Source organism: Passer montanus, unplaced genomic scaffold (genome assembly GCF_014805655.1).
Source record: "Passer montanus isolate IOZ18808 unplaced genomic scaffold, ASM1480565v1 scaffold5, whole genome shotgun sequence".
Taxonomy (NCBI): Eukaryota; Metazoa; Chordata; class Aves; order Passeriformes; family Passeridae; genus Passer; species Passer montanus.
This window is the reverse complement of record NW_024369929.1, coordinates 7,101,952-7,118,002: the sequence shown is the minus strand read 5'-3', so window position 1 is coordinate 7,118,002 and position 16,051 is coordinate 7,101,952.

Genomic DNA, 16,051 nt, shown 5'->3' with positions numbered 1-16,051 from the left:
TGGATAATGAATTGTTGAATAGTCAGCTTTTAAAAGTTTGTAAAGAAAACCTGCATGTATACAGCTTTGGGGCATATTTATCATAAAAATAGATTGGTAAACTCTGCAGCCAGTAAAGGCAGCTGAGTTTCCTGGAGCCTTCAGTCAGGCTAGGACTTCGCAATGGGATCTGTGACTGCCAGATTTTCTCTTAGCAGGAGAAGCTGAAAGAAGCTCCTGAAGCCCAGATAACCAATGCTATCATTTGTGGTCCCTAGTAAATCTTGTGCTCTTGTGCTCTCATGCCTTGGGCAAAATAACTGAAACCACAGCAGAATCGAAGAATACAAAATTTTGGATTTTTTTTTCCTATAAACTTTCAAATTTGGAAAACAAGAGTGTCATAAATAATGAAAGAAGGTGGGGGAGAAGCACTGACCAAAAAAAAAAAAGTTAACAATTTTCTTCAGTTAATTTTTTCCTATATTTTCCTAAACTCATGAAAAGAAGTTCAACCAGCTCGAATACAGTCTCAAAGAACACCAGGGGAGAAGCACTGAGCCCCTCAGTAAGACAGGAAGAAGAACATTAATGTCTATTTCAATAAATATTTCTTTAAGGAAGCAAGGAATCTGCTGGTTTCAGTGGGACAGTGAAGGGTGATATTGCTGACTATTCCCAATATTATTTACCACGTACATGGCACTGCAGCCAAACTGTCCATGAGTCTGTGAGCCTGAGCACAGCCCTGTTCAGCACATACAAGAGAGATAAAATGGTTCATCCCTCACTTGTGCGGTGTTTACATCTATCCAGTCACCTTACCATTTATGCTTCTAAAAATTAACAGGTTGCTAATGTGAATTGTACATATTTTGCTTTGGCTTTTCTACAGCTCTTGAGGTTCAAAATTCATCTTTCATCTGAAAGAAACATCACAGTGAAAATACTATTTGAAAGATGGAAATGATCCTACTCCAGTATTATAACACAGTGTAGCTTAACTACAATAGTTCACTGATTAGCAATCAGTTTCTTTTTCACAGGACATTTTTATGAGTCTATAAGCACACTTGACCCCTGGTTTAAGCTGATAGTTTACAGGGACAATGATGTGGAAGAAGCCAAATTACTAAAGGTGGGGAGGTTTCTGGTGCCATGAGGAATCCTTCACCTCTTTCAATAGTAAAGACTGGTAAAATTTCCAGTCTTTTTCATAGGTAGAAAGAACTGGGCTTTGTGTTTAGCTCATTTTTGGGAAGGCAGTTAGCTAAAACACATGCTGAAACATTACATTATTTCTGTCTTTGGGTATATTATAAATAAAGTAGTTTGGGGTTATGGAGTCAGGCTGACAGAAATACCAGTATGAGTGAAGCTTTTTTCTTTGCTTATACTCTGCAATCAGCCCAATGCCAGTAGAAGTGCAGGAGTATCATGTGAATTTTCATAGGCACACAGATCTTAGAGTGTTTGATCAAAAGGAGTCATTGATACCTTACCAATACCTGTTTGTATTTGCTCACAGTGTTACTGTGAGTCTTTGAACAACTGAGCTTAGTTAGAGATTCACACTGCAACCACATTAGAAATAAATATGATAAAAATATGCCATCAACTTATTTTTAAACTATTGGGTGTATTTTGTATATCATTCTGAGTGGAAGGCATGAAAGAATATCACTTTTGCCAGAAATTTCAAATAAAGGGTCTAGTTCTAGGTAATGTTATAAACTTACAGTGCACTAGGACAATGTAATAATATGGCATGTCAAATTTATTTCTAGCTGCAGGCAAAGAAAAACAAAGAAACAAGGATAGTTTCAACATGGTATAACAGCACAATAAAAATTTGCTCATTAAGTTTCATAAAATCCATTACAAAGTTTAATGCATGTGTTTACATCCCTAACACAGACTGAAGCCTATGCCATGAGGCTTTCAGCTGGAAATTGCTTTACTTCACAAATTTTCATCTAAAGCCATTTTAAACAATTATGTCAAAATAAAGGCACTAATATAAGCACTCACAACGTTTTCCCAGCTTCCTGAGCATATCCTTATTATTGGTAGTATGGGTTGTAAAACATCAAAATCAGATTGTCACACAGAGATTAAGGCTGGGATTTTCAGCAAGACCTAGGGGAGTTAGGCACTCAGCTCCTGGTGAATTTCAATGAGCCACGAGCATACATTTCCCTTAGGCTCCTTTGAAAATCTCAGCATAAATATTAATAACTAACTTTTAACAAGAATTTGGTCATTGATTTCAATTATCTCAGATATGCCAATGGCTATGTCCTTTTCCCCACAAAGATCTTCTTCCATGAGCAAGTTTTTGGGGATGCTCTTATATGCACAGTATTACAAAAAGGATCTTACAAGTTTCTCCTGCTATGGAGGCCCAGCAGAGTTTACATGTGATAGTTATTGCTCAGATGTTTTGTGCCACCTTTTGCATCTGCTTGAGATGCTATGTACTAACAGAAACCTCTGATCATGTCTTGTAGTCTGATTGATATTAGTCTGAGAAAAAAAACAAATCAACAGGAAAGAAAACTCACTATTTTAGTATACTGAGAAGTATAGATATTCTATTCACTCCATAAAGACATCATATATCTTGCAAGAAGTCAAATAGTTACACTTGATAAAAGTGTTTAAGTAAGCTCCAGTTTCACTCTAATTATAACAAGAACTACATTTTTTATACCTTTCATTTTTAATTCCAACATTACTGCTAAGCCTTAACATGCTGGAATGTGTGTGACTTCACACAGCATTTGATGCAGAGAGTTATGGATTTTTATTAGAAGCCACCTCAGGGCCTGTGCCTAGGCAGGACCTGACAAGGTGCTCTGCACAGGTGTGCAGTGCTACATCCAGCTTGTCATGCAGTTAGGAAAAGTCAAATATAATAAAATCTAAACTTTCACAGATATTATACAAACACAAAATAAGTGTCCACTCTGCCTTTTGGAAGAGAAGGAACTTACTCTCAGAGTGAATTTAGCCTCAATACAGAATTCATGCCAGGTGAAATGCAACAGCTTTGCAAATCTGATGCTGATGGAACCTGTTCCACCATCATCTCCTTTGTTATCTGTCCCTCCTCTTTCTTTCTCAGAGGCACAGTTTTCTGCAAGGCATTGGTACCACTGAGAGTGCTCAGATTTACAGCTGTGGGAAGATGAAACCACATGCAAATATCAGCTCCCCTGGCTGAGCCCTCTAGCCGCAGGTTTTACCCTTTGCTGGGTGAAGGCTCAGTATCTGATCTTTGATTAAAAAAATTGTTGATCCTGGTTTCTGCTGAATTATGTTCTTGTTTGCTATTATTCTTCCTGTCAGTCCATCAATCTATAAATTTTGAGATGTAATTCTGTCTGTCCCAATATTTCCTTCTTTTGGTTGACCTTGTGGGTTGCAGTTACAGCTTGAAGCTTGCATATGTGTCTTGTTAAACATGAAGCTGTTTATCTATCCCACATTCTGGAGAATCCTGCAAAGCTGATGCTCTACAAATTGGTTTGTGACTATATGTTTGCTTGATTAATCTTGCAAACAGAAATCTGGTACCCCTTATGAATATAAAAGTGTCAATTTATGTTCTATTATGACAACATTAACATAGAACCACATATATATGTCCTGAATATGCTCTATATTTTCCCTGACTATTACTGGCAGGAGATCTGTGACTGCTGCACATGCAGAACCAATTCTGCAGTGAAAAGCCTGCTCAGACTCATGATAACTCTATGTATCCCCATTAATTCCAAAGAATTGTGTCTGCTCACACTGGGGAATAATTTTGTGTTCTGGAAACTACACAAAAATCAAATATTTGCTTTGATATTTGATTCTTCCATAGGTGCTGTTTTTATCCTGTTTAAACTTGTACCTGTGACAATATCAAAACGTAATAAAAAATAAAGTGTAGCATTATGGAGGATTGTGCAGTGAAAAGCGAGAAAAGCTGATCAAACATATTTTAGGTTAATAACAGAATCAATAGATGATTTCACATTCTGTCAGCTCCAAAATTGAACAAGCTGTTCTCTGTCCCCAACATGTTTAAAACACATTTCAAGGGAAATGGTGTAAATATTGAAGAACACCTTGCCTGGACATGAGACTGCAATCTACCACTACATTCACAATTTCCACAGAGAGAAAGATAATAAACTTCTCAGCTTTTCCACTAGGACAGGACAGGACAGAAAATAAACAGCTTAAAATGCAACAAGAATTATTTAGAGCACACAAGCAAACCCTTCCCAGCTACCAGGACACTTAAATAACTAGTTAGGAGGGTTGCAGAGTTTTTAAGAACAGATAAGGCAAAAATCAGTCAGAAGCACTTCAAGTTTTGCTTCTGCCCCTGCACAGTTAGAATGCCTCTCCATGTTTCCACTAGCCATGATTCTATGATCAACACACAGATCACAAGCTAGCAAGGTGTGTTACAGGAAGAAACTGCAAGAATGCAACATAACTCAGTCAAAAATTCTGCTTTCATACTGAGGAATGTGGAAGTCCCTCAAAGAAAACAGAATTGCCAGGACTGCATTGCCTGTAGAAGTAGAGCAGCCCTTCAGGGAAGGCTTGTCCCCAGTGCTGTCCCTGAGCTGTGGTGGCACCAGTGCGTGGGCTGAGGCTGTCACTGCAGGCCCTGGCAGATCCACAGAGCTGCCCTGGAGCACAGACACCTCCTGCTCTGCTGCTCTCAGAGTCCTCAGAGCACCGGGGTGGGGCACAGGAAACTTCTGCTGCAGAATCCTTAGAGCCTACCCAGCTCTGCTGCAGCAAAACTGCGTGAGGGAAACATTCAGGGACCTGGCAGAGGGGTCTGCACCTCCTGAGCTGACAGCGTGAGCCAACCATGAGTAGAAGCCAGATGTCTTAAATGCCAAAAAAAGGACAAGATCTCAGAGAAAAAGGAGGACTTAAAAGGTTAGAGAATATTTAGATAACTAAGGTGATTCAAACAGTCTAGACCTGATGATTTTCATCCTAAAATATGCAGAGAACAAGCTGAAAAAATCTCAGAAGTGATTATGGGAACTTGGAGAGAGAAGGGTTTACTAGAATGATAAATCCAGCCCTAATCCTTTCCCAGGTGTCTTAAATGCCAAAAAAAGGACAAGATCTCAGAGAAAAAGGAGGACTTAAAAGGTTAGAGAATATTTAGATAACTAAGGTGATTCAAACAGTCTAGACCTGATGATTTTCATCCTAAAATATGCAGAGAACAAGCTGAAAAAATCTCAGAAGTGATTATGGGAACTTGGAGAGAGAAGGGTTTACTAGAATGATAAATCCAGTCCTAATACAGAAATGGATGGAAAGAGTAGCTTGAAAAATTTATTGGATAGATAGATAGATAGATAGATAGATAGATAGATAGATAGTTTAACTCCATCCTAATACAGAAATGGATGGAAAGAGTAGCTTGAAAAATTTATTGGATAGATGGATGGATAGATAGCTAACTCCAGCTCCTGAGGGAATAAAAAAAAAAAGGAATTAATAAAATTATTTACAAGCACCTGAAAGATAACAATAAGGCAGGTAACAGATGACATGGATTTTCCAAGAATAATTGTTTCAAAATATTGTCTATTTCCTTCAGCCACAGGAAGAAGGGAAGAAGCTGAGCTCTATCATGGGTCTGGCTCTAGTCAAGGATTTTTCAGGGAGAAATGCTTTCTGATGCAGATGACTCCTAAGCAGGAAGGCCTGCAGGTATGCTAGAGAACAGGAATAGAAATCAAAATTATTTTGCCTAAATGAAGCACTGGTGTGGAAAAAAAAAAAAAACCAGATAAAACTAATTAAGGCAAAGATAAGGACTTGTTCTTGCTTATGGAGAAATAGAGGGAGAAATGCAGGTCTGAGGAGAGCAAAAAAATGAGATAACAAAGTGAGCATGAGTGAACTGTATCATGCAGCAAAACATTAAAAAGCAGCTGCTACCTGGATTATACCAGAATTCCACACAGGGAACATAACCTCTAACAGGAAGTTTGGGAGGGCAAACCCACGGACAGAACTGATGAGGGGAGAGGGTGTTTGACACTGAGAACAGTCTTGAAGAACATAAATGACAGCTGCCAGGAAGAACACCAAACAAAATTTGGGTGCAGATAAACAGGGTGTATAATTGTGGGTAATTATGGGAAGGAGGAGGTTTTTTCCTTGCTATGAAAGATAATAAAGCTTGGAAATAACTTGTCTGGGGGACCTTGCTTTTGGAAATCCAGGGCATGAAGTTAGATAGATAAACGTCTGCCAGGATTGACAGAATTCTGTGTATGCTGCACATCCTGCTTTGAAGCACAAAGATGAACTAAAAGATGCATCAAGGTACTTCTTAGCCTTATTTTTCTGTAATTGAAGAAACTCTGTTGATGGGTACACGAGTTCCTAAGGCTCTAAACTTTGTTTTCCTAGTTCCACATTTGTGAATAGCCTACTTTTCCCCCTTTACAGTTTAAATATATTTCAAATCTAGAGGAAAAAGTATCTATTTCTTCCTTCTGAATGAGCTGTGGTCTCTACAATCTAAATCTGACAGAAGTTTTGTGATTGTATTAACATAAAACATTTCAAGCTGTTCACAGATTGAATTTAATCCTCCTTTCAATAATCCAAGTTTAAACCTCATTTCAATTATCTCTACATTTTGTAGAATCCCTCAAATGATTCAGCACTAAAGTATTGCATGTGTTATAATTTAAAAGCCAAAAGTTATGAATGGAAGCAGATTATATCTTATTAAAATGTTAATTCCAAGTCCTTTGAGATAATTGCGACTAAAAGCATTGGTTAATGTGTCAGAAATAAACACTGTCAAAAATAATTGAACAAAAAGAAGCATATGGTCATCACTCACTTCACAGGAACGACAGGGAGGCAGAATTATAGGATGATTTTTGGAAGTGTGGCTACAGGGAAAGACCTGACATAAGTTCCAATAAGCAATCCTTTTACATCCTTCTTTATATATGCACTTTTAAAACTCCTAGCTTAATTTTCCTTGTCTATTGAACAACAAAACATGAATAATGCTGATATAGAAATGCCATTTCCGAGTTACTTTACTGTGATGGTACAACTGGCACAGCAAAGGAAGAATCCAGAGCTGGAATAACTCCCAAGTAAATGCTTGCCCAGCCCTGCTCTAAGCAGAACAGAACATTTGGTAAAGGATTTGAGCCTGTCCAGGATTATCTCCTTACAAGTAAATTTGAAAACTATTTGTAAAAGAGCTCAAATTTATTCTTAATGGTATTCTAGTCAGACAAAATAAGAAAGAAAACTATGCTGAGATATGTAAGAGATAAGGTGTATTTCTCTGAAGTTAGAGTATTTTCAGCACCTACATTCAGACTTAGTGGAGCTATTTCCATACAACATGGCATCAAAGCAGGATCTCCTTATTCTCCTGAGCAGATGCAGTGCCATCAATTACATTACTCATGTGAGTAAGCAGAGGAGAAGCTGACCTTTAGAGAGATAACAATAGATACTTCCCAATTAATGTGAAAGTAGGAGTATATAAATCAATCCCAAAAAGCACTTTAGATAATATAATATTAACTCTTCACTATACAAATCAAATCATCCCTTACAGAGGGGTCTGAGGTACTGCACCATTAGTAATCAAAAATCTGGTCACCCCCTCCTGGGATTCGTTCAGCTGTCTGTCTTCTATCAACAAACAAGTCAATGAGTCAATAGCTAGAGCAAAATGCAAGGGTGAAAATACATTATTGTGATGCATGCCAGCATGTGAGCAGGAGCACTGAAAAGTCAACCAGAATATAAAACCCTCTCTCCTCCAATATTAAAGTTCACTATTTAGAAATTCACACAGTACCAGTCCTCCTCACCCTTGTTTTATTTTAGCATATATTTCTCCTCAAAATCTACAGTTATAAAAACAGACACACACACTGTTGTGCCTTTTCTCACTCTAAAGATAACCTTCAGGATGTAAATCAATGCACTCTTGCCCTGGTAATCCAGTCTTGCAGAAAGCTGTCTCCAGCTAAACAATATCAGCAGAAAAAGGCACAGAAGCATTCACTCTTCCCCACTCTATTCACCCCAGTGGAGTGTTTATTTCAAATCCAAGCTGCAATAATTTTAAATGCTGCTGCTCAGGGTTGTGGTTTAGCCCCACATGGCAATGTAGTACCACAGCCACTGTCTGGCTCCCCCTGCAGTGGGGTGGGGGAGAGAATCAGAGGAGCTAAAAAAAAGAACTGAAAGGTTGAGGTAATGATTGAAACAAAGTAAAATACAATAACCTTAACAATATTAATAAATAATCCTAAAATAACAATAACTTCAATGAACATGACAGAGAGGGAGAAAACAAGCCCCATGAAAAACATGTAGTTGCTTGGACAGTAGTTGCTCTCCACCCCTTGACCAATGCCCATCCCATTGCCAAGCAGCCATCACCCGCTCCTGGCCAGCTCCTCCCAGTTTATGTTCCCAGCATGGAATGTCCCCTTGGCCAGTTTGGGTCAGCTCTCCTGGCTGTGCTCCCTCCCCATTTATATCGCACAACCCCACATGGGCAGATCGTGAGACACCAGAAAATCCAGGGCTCAGAGTAAACTCTGCCCAGCAAAACATCAACATTGTCCCCAAACTGTATCCCAAACACAGCACTGTACCAGCTACTGAGGACAGAATGAACTCTGTGCCAGCTGAAACCAGGACACTCAGTCAAACTAAGAAACATCTCACAGTCTGTGTCAGCTGCCATGTAAATTGGGAACATGCCAATGAAGCTGTACCATTATGCCAGTCCTAAATATCAAGCTTTTCAGAAAGGCATTAAAACATCTGGGTACTTTTGCCAATGGAGTAGTTCTTCCTCATCCCTCATTGCAGAGTACTAGGGCTTGTGGCACTGTCCACATAGAGATTTGGAAGCACTGCACATTGGTCACATGCATATGATGGAAGAGATTACAGCAGAGCAAAAGTTGTTCATCCTGTCACCTCTGGTTAAAAGTGAACAGCTATAGAGCATGCAGCATTCCCCAGTTTGCACTCATATGAGGGCAGAAAAGGAGTGAACGCAGGAACACTGGTTTCCTGGTGCACAATTTTTTGGTAGTTTGCTTAAGAAATGGTCACTGAGTTACTACCTTGATTAAAACCATATCTTTAAAGTTACATTTTAGAAAGAATATGTAACAAACCCTTATGTCAACAGTGAGGATTAGGTGTCCTAATAAGCATCCTGAGAGGATGTGGTTCTGAAAAAGAATAAGGGGCTCACGTACTTTCAAGGTCAATTGAATTCTTGCCATACTGTGAAACACTTGATTCCCATCCCAAGCAAAGGATTTGCTACTCTTCCTACCCCATTCTGTCTCCTGAAATGCCAAAGCTTATTCTCTTCCACTTATAGTATACTGTGATGCTCTCGAGGATTTGATAACTGATTCCTTTGTGCTTACAGTGATCAAATCTGTTTTATATCCAATTTCATTTACGTTACAGGGTTTGAAATGGCAGTCAGCCCCACATGCTCTACAGTCCCATAAACATGAAGCAGTGATGACTCCATCTGATTTCCTTGAAAGAAAACTCAGTCTTCATTTTTAAAACTTCATATCAAGCACGTGAACTTTTCAAAATGACATTATTCTAAGAGAGCAGTGAATCCTAATACATGGAGACAAGGATTCCTGAGGTCAGAAACATCAGTTTTACAAAAATGTCCTGAGGGATGCCTGAATGTATTATCTTGAGACCTTTAACCTCTCACTTAGGCCTTACTGCCCATCACTCCACTTCCAATCCATTTCTAACATTTTACTTGTCTATGAACTTCTTGGAATGACAAGAGGATGATTCATAATATATAGTAAGGCTTCCAGGAAGCTTTTCCACTCAAAGCTACAGGGTAAGTGAATCAGCCTTTTGCTTTCTCCCAGGAACTACTTATCTTCAATCTTTCAATTAAAGGTCAAAAAATGAAAGAAGGCAGCCCAGTCATCTATTATGTTTTTTTCCCCCTTTCCTATTGTAAGAGGCTTTGTTCTCCACACAGTTGTGTCTCAACCAGTTTGATATTGTTTTCATTGGCAGAAATTTGAAAAACAATTTTGCAAATTCAAAGAACAAAAGGAAAACTGCAGACGATGACAGCAATTTTTCTAGTGTATCTTTTGGTCATTAGTAATTTAGTCCTCCTGAAAGAACCAAATCCACAGCTTTTATCATAACTTAGTAAACAGTATTTTAAGTGTCAAACTGAGGACAAGTTTAAAGGCAAATATATCTCCCATTCTTGGTTTGTTAGGAAGGAAAACACAAAAACAGAACTCTACAATAGCAGCATAGCTGTTTTGATTGAATTTCAGGGTAGAAAAAAGCTGGGTTTGGATTTTATCTGCAATGCACATTGTGAAAGGTGGCAGAGGATGCGGATTAGCATCCTATGCCTATTTCATTGTTGCCCTAAGGCCCTGATGTAGCAGCTCAGTCAGAGCACAGATGGGTCACCGGGCAGACATAAGTCTCATTAAAGAATACCCGTGGCATCAAAAGTCTCTGTGCAGGTCAGAGAACCAGCTCTGCCTGCTCTGTGCCAACTCCAGGCAAAAACCTAATACAAACATGGAGAGAATTTAAGGAAAGAGTCACTAAAGAGGAAAGCGTGTGAACAAAAAACAAAGATAAGAGAATGGAAAAGCTGATAAAATGCAATCAGTTCAAAACAATTTCAGATTTCATTTTAGGTAATTTTTTCTACGAAAAAATGTGAGACTCCAGGTAAATTTTAAAAAACTCCACCATTTTGTTTGAGAGAAGTGTGTCGTGTGCCAGTGGTACTATGCGTGGAGAGAAATGTGTCCTGTGCCAGTGGTACTGTGCATGCGAGGTCAGGGATAAATCAACCCCTGTTGTTGCTGCCTGCAGTAATGGAGACCCAAACCCTGCTTTTCTTCATGACCATTTTACCTGTCCTGCCCTGACAGAAACACCTCCGGGCTCCCAAACCCTGCTTTTCTTCATGACCATTTTACCTGTCCTGCCCTTACAGAACCACCTCCAGGCATTGCCTGGATGGGGAGGCCCCTGCCCGGTGCTGGTGCCCCTCCCGGGGAGCAGTGGCTGGGGAAAGGCTGTGAGCTAATTCCTGTTTGGCCCCTGCCCGGTGCTGGTGCCCCTCCCGGAAAGGCTGTGAGCTAATTCCTGTTCGGTGCAGGCTCAGGGAGCCGTGTTTTTCTGGTTTTATCAGCCTGTTGAACAGAGCTCAGCCCGGCTGAGGGAATGGCTGCCTCAGCGCCGCTCTGGGCCCACACAGCCACTGCCAGCTCCCGCTCTGCCCCGGGCGCGGCCCAGTGCCTGCAGCCACACAATGTCTGTGCAGGAAAAATGATTAATGGATAAGCCTGAATCAAATTGCAAATGTGAGATTAAATTTCCTTCATGAATGACACTGCGAGTTAGCGTTAGTAGCTGTGCCACAAAGCAGCTCCTTTTCTCTTGCTCATCACAAAGCCGATAACGGGACTAATGGAGCACGTGCAGCAAACATTTGCTCTCTGCAGCTCCGACACGGGCTCGGCTCCACACGTGCCTCCATCAACAGGGGTGCTCAGGCACAGGCTGTTTGTCACCTGGCTGCCCCTGCACACCGCCACACTTAGAGATGAAACAGAGCTGCTGTTTGCTCCCTTTCAATGAGGGAAATGTTCTTCTAAATTAGCAACTTGATCCTTGGCACGGTGAAAGGAAAAGGTCTTTACAAAGAAAATCAGTCCTCTCCTGACCTGAAAAGAACCTCTTTCCTCTAGTCTAGCTCGTCTTGCTCCCCAGAACTGCACCTTCAGTGCAAAAGGGGCCTGAGTGAAGAGCAGGGCCCTGGTGAACTTTCAACACCTACAGCCTTTCTAACGATTTAATTTTCACAGTTAGCCTCAGCCATTCTCTCAAAGCTATGTGCTTACAGTTTTCATAGGTTTCACCATGATTTTGCATGCTGCTATGGCTTTTTAGGGGTTATATTGATTAATATCATTTGTTGATTATTTCCCATCAGATTTGTTGATGCAGCACAAGCCTGTTGGGTCTCCTGAAATCAGTGGAACAGCAGATTTACATCATGTATGCCTCTGGCTCCTTGACAAAAAGAGTAATCTTTCTCTGAATCCTACAAATAGCAAAAATTCAGACTACTGAGCTTTTCACAGCTCATAACAATTGAGTGATACTCACATTTCATGGAAGGGGGACCAGAAGCAGTGTTTTGGGCCAGGGTTCTTCTGCTTCTGCACGTTATAGGAACAAATCACAAAGCTCTTATTTGATGCAGCAGTGCTGGACTGATCCCCTGTAATTTTGTGGTGCTTTCCAAGTGTGACTTGACCTCATACTCAATGGAGCCACTATTTCCTGCACTCCACATGGGTCTGTGCAGGGCTGCAATGCTGCAATTTCCACTGTGGCTCATGATCTGAAACACATCTCCCTGCACCTCATTCTGCAAAATCAAAGCATGAATGTTTTTGCCTACAAATCCCTGCTCCCCAAACTAGAGAAGTTGTCTGAGAACTTGTGTTCGCAAGAGCTTCTAAGAACCAAAAAGAGATGGGAGGGAGGAAAAATCAAGATTCATACCAGCCTTTCTAAAATGCTCAAAATCCGAAAGCACAAGAATGGTAAAGGGTGACCTGTTCACCCTTTCTTGTTCCTAGCTGGTAACCTGGGCTCATCTTGTCAATATTCTAAAAGTAACATCATGAAACAAAAGGAGTTTTAAAAGCCATGACTCATATTTCCCTAAGAGACACACTAAAGAGAACAGAGCCAACACCTTCTCTGGTGAGACCCTGTGGATATCAAAGAAATGAATGCAATAAAATTATCCTAAGGACAAATTATTTTGAAATTTCAAAGGAAATACTGCCTTGAATGAGTAAAAAAGCTCAAAGATGCACAAATATCTCAGAGAATTCATGACAGATTGGCCACAATTAGGTCCAGTTACAATACAATAGACTTAACTGAATTCAGAAACAATAAAAATATAAAGGAGACCCCAGGACTATGGCAGGAAAAAGTATGAACAGTCTTGCTGTCTCTCTGGAGTCCCCTTTTTAGTAACTTACTTTTTTATATATACTGGATATACTGGCAAACAGCCACATGCTTTACATATATCATCCACAGAAGAGTTTACCAGTCCATCATTCTCAGCAGGCATTGAAAATCAGTAAACACCCCCCATTGTTGTGCCCTGAAACTCTTCCAGGTCCAGGCTATCACTTAAGCCAAAGTTTATATGATGGTTGAAGAATGGAACATTTCCAAAACAAACACTGAGAAAAATGCGCAGACTGCAGATGCATTATCAGCTGTAACAATGCTGAGAGGATCTGGGGAGGAGAACAGGGTGATGTTCTATTGCAGGATATCACTGACATTTTAGTATGGGCATAAAAATGACCATGGGTCAGACACACCACTGTCTGGAGCTGTGTGTAATTACACCAGCAATTATCTTCTTCCTAATGTAGTCCAAATCCAGACTCAGCAATTGCTGCAGTTTTCTATATGGCATTAATTTATCACATTTTGCTAAAACATTTTATTCCTTTTGATAATGAACACCACCAATAAATACAGAAGTTCCCAAGTGTGCTGTGAGTCCTTTATGCTAATATCTCACACAGATCCTTTAGGCTTCTTGTCAAGTTTCAGAGCCTTAAATCTAGAGAAAGGCAAGGCTGCTCCAAGAGTCAGCCTCTATTCACAGGGAAGAAACCAGCAGCACGTTTTAAGAAAAGTTTGTCTTTGTGGAAAGAACTTCCTGTTCACTTACAAGTGAAAAGTTGGCTCTGTAACGCTTCAATGCTCTGCAGATGACAATCACTGAGCCCTCCTCTGAGTGCACATTTGTATGGCAGGTGGCACTGGGAGGGAATGAGAACCACAGCAGTGTGGAGTGACTCACTTTCCCAAATATGAAGTGGAAAACTCTTTGATCAGGCATTTCCTGCTTTGCCATTCCATTCTGAGAACACAGCAAGAACTACTCCTAGCAGCATGAGCAAGCAAGGCTTTCACTGAGTTTTAATGAATTCGTGTCTTTTGCTGAACAGCTTTGTATCTTGTTCTTGGCTCTAGTGTAAGATATGAATGGCAGGGACAGCTCAGTATACACTTCCCCGGATCCTGAACATCAATGCATTTTGAGGGGACAGCAAAAATGATTTGTGGAACAAACAAGATCCCAGGGCTGGATTTTTGCCTGTGTTTGTGTCTTCCTTTATACATAAAAAGAGCAGATGAAGATCTTTAGTTGTACCTTGTACCAGCAAGTACAAAGCAGCCCAGGCAACTGCCCTAAGATGGTTAGTTGACATTTCCTGTGATGTAAGAGTCTGCTTGGGAAGTATAACCTGAGCCAGCTGTGCATCATCTGCTCGCTGCCAGGCGGAGCTGGGGAACCCGCTGGTGCTGCGGGGGCACGCGGAGCTCCAGCCAGCCCCAGCGTGCCAGGGGAGTCCCTGCAGGGCTCATTAGCTGGCAACATTTCCAGCAGCTCTTTCAGAGCCTTCTCCCCCTGGTGATGTGGGAAGCCTGGAAGCACATGCAAGCTGAAACTCCCTCTCCATCTCTGTGAGCTGCCCTGAGATTCTGACTCACCTCGTTGTATTTTAAAAACATCAGTGACCTCTTTTCTCCCTTTCTCTCTTTCCGTGAGGGAGTTGCATGATGGGTGTGAGAGGAATGCTGTGCCCTGGCAGCTGTGAAGGGCCATTTCCACATTTTGTGTTTCAGCACATATTTGTCATCATATACTACCATTTCAGTACAGCTTTCCTGCTTTCCACTTTAATTAACTTCTGCTACTAACACTCCATATACTGCTCTGAGTTTGAGGGTACGATAGGCAAACATTACAACTGTTAGGCAGGTGAAAAATATCAACAATAAGCAGGAGATTTATTGTAATCAGTCAATATGCTCAGCCTTGCAACTGCTCAGTACTTTATGCTCCATAATTATACGGTTGCCACAGTGTAGCCATTCAACAGTGTTATAATTAGTGAGTAATTAACTGAAGCATTTGATGACATGCTGCAGAGCACAAAGCATGCGTGCTGTTGATAGCAAAAGGATACATAAAATGTCTCTGTAACAATTTTCTGAAACCATCACATCCTCAATTGTTTCTTGCTTGTGGTGTTTTTCACAACTTTTCAGGTGCTGCTCGAGATCACAAGCATTTACAGCTGATTTTGATGCTACCACAGCTTTTAGACACTGGGCTTCCATTGAAATCTTTGATATTTAGTTGCCTTTGTGGATCTCAGCCTTACACAAACACACCTCCTGGGCTGCCTCAATACATCCATACAATCAGAGCTATGTATCTCCTTCTATTGGTATATTAAAAAAAAAAAAAAAGAAAAAAAAAAGCATTGCTTATTCCTGTAGGGTAAAGATTAAATTCATGCTAATCCAACTGAACCCCCACTAAGTAGTGTATTAAAATAGCTATTCTGTTAGAAAACACAGCCCTAATTAAGAGATGCTTAGAATGGTTTAACATTGTTAAGATCACCTTTGGGTAGGTCCTGTTTTTTAAAAAAAATATTTGCACGTTATTGATATTTGTCAACATACCTAATGAAGATACAGAGACAGAAATTCAGTGCAGCACTGAGTGGGGAAGGTGTATGTAAAGGCACGGTGAGGTGTACCTGGTGCCTGTAAGGAAAGGAAGGAGGTACACATGTTGGGGGACAGCAGAGAGCATCTATAATTTTTACCAGATAAGGAAAAAACCTGCATGAGAAAATCTGAGCACCACCCTGAAAGCTGCTTTGTGTTCCTTGCATCAAATCTTGGCCTTTCCACAGGACCAGTGATGTGCTTCATTCTGTTATTTTCAATCCATTGGTTTTTTTTTTAAAAATTGTTTGGGTTTGTTTGTTTGTTTGCTGCTTTTCAGCTTTTTAGCTTATCCAAGTATTGCAGGCTATTTAAAGGCCCTTTCTTTTCTCTTTGTTAGAACAGCAGC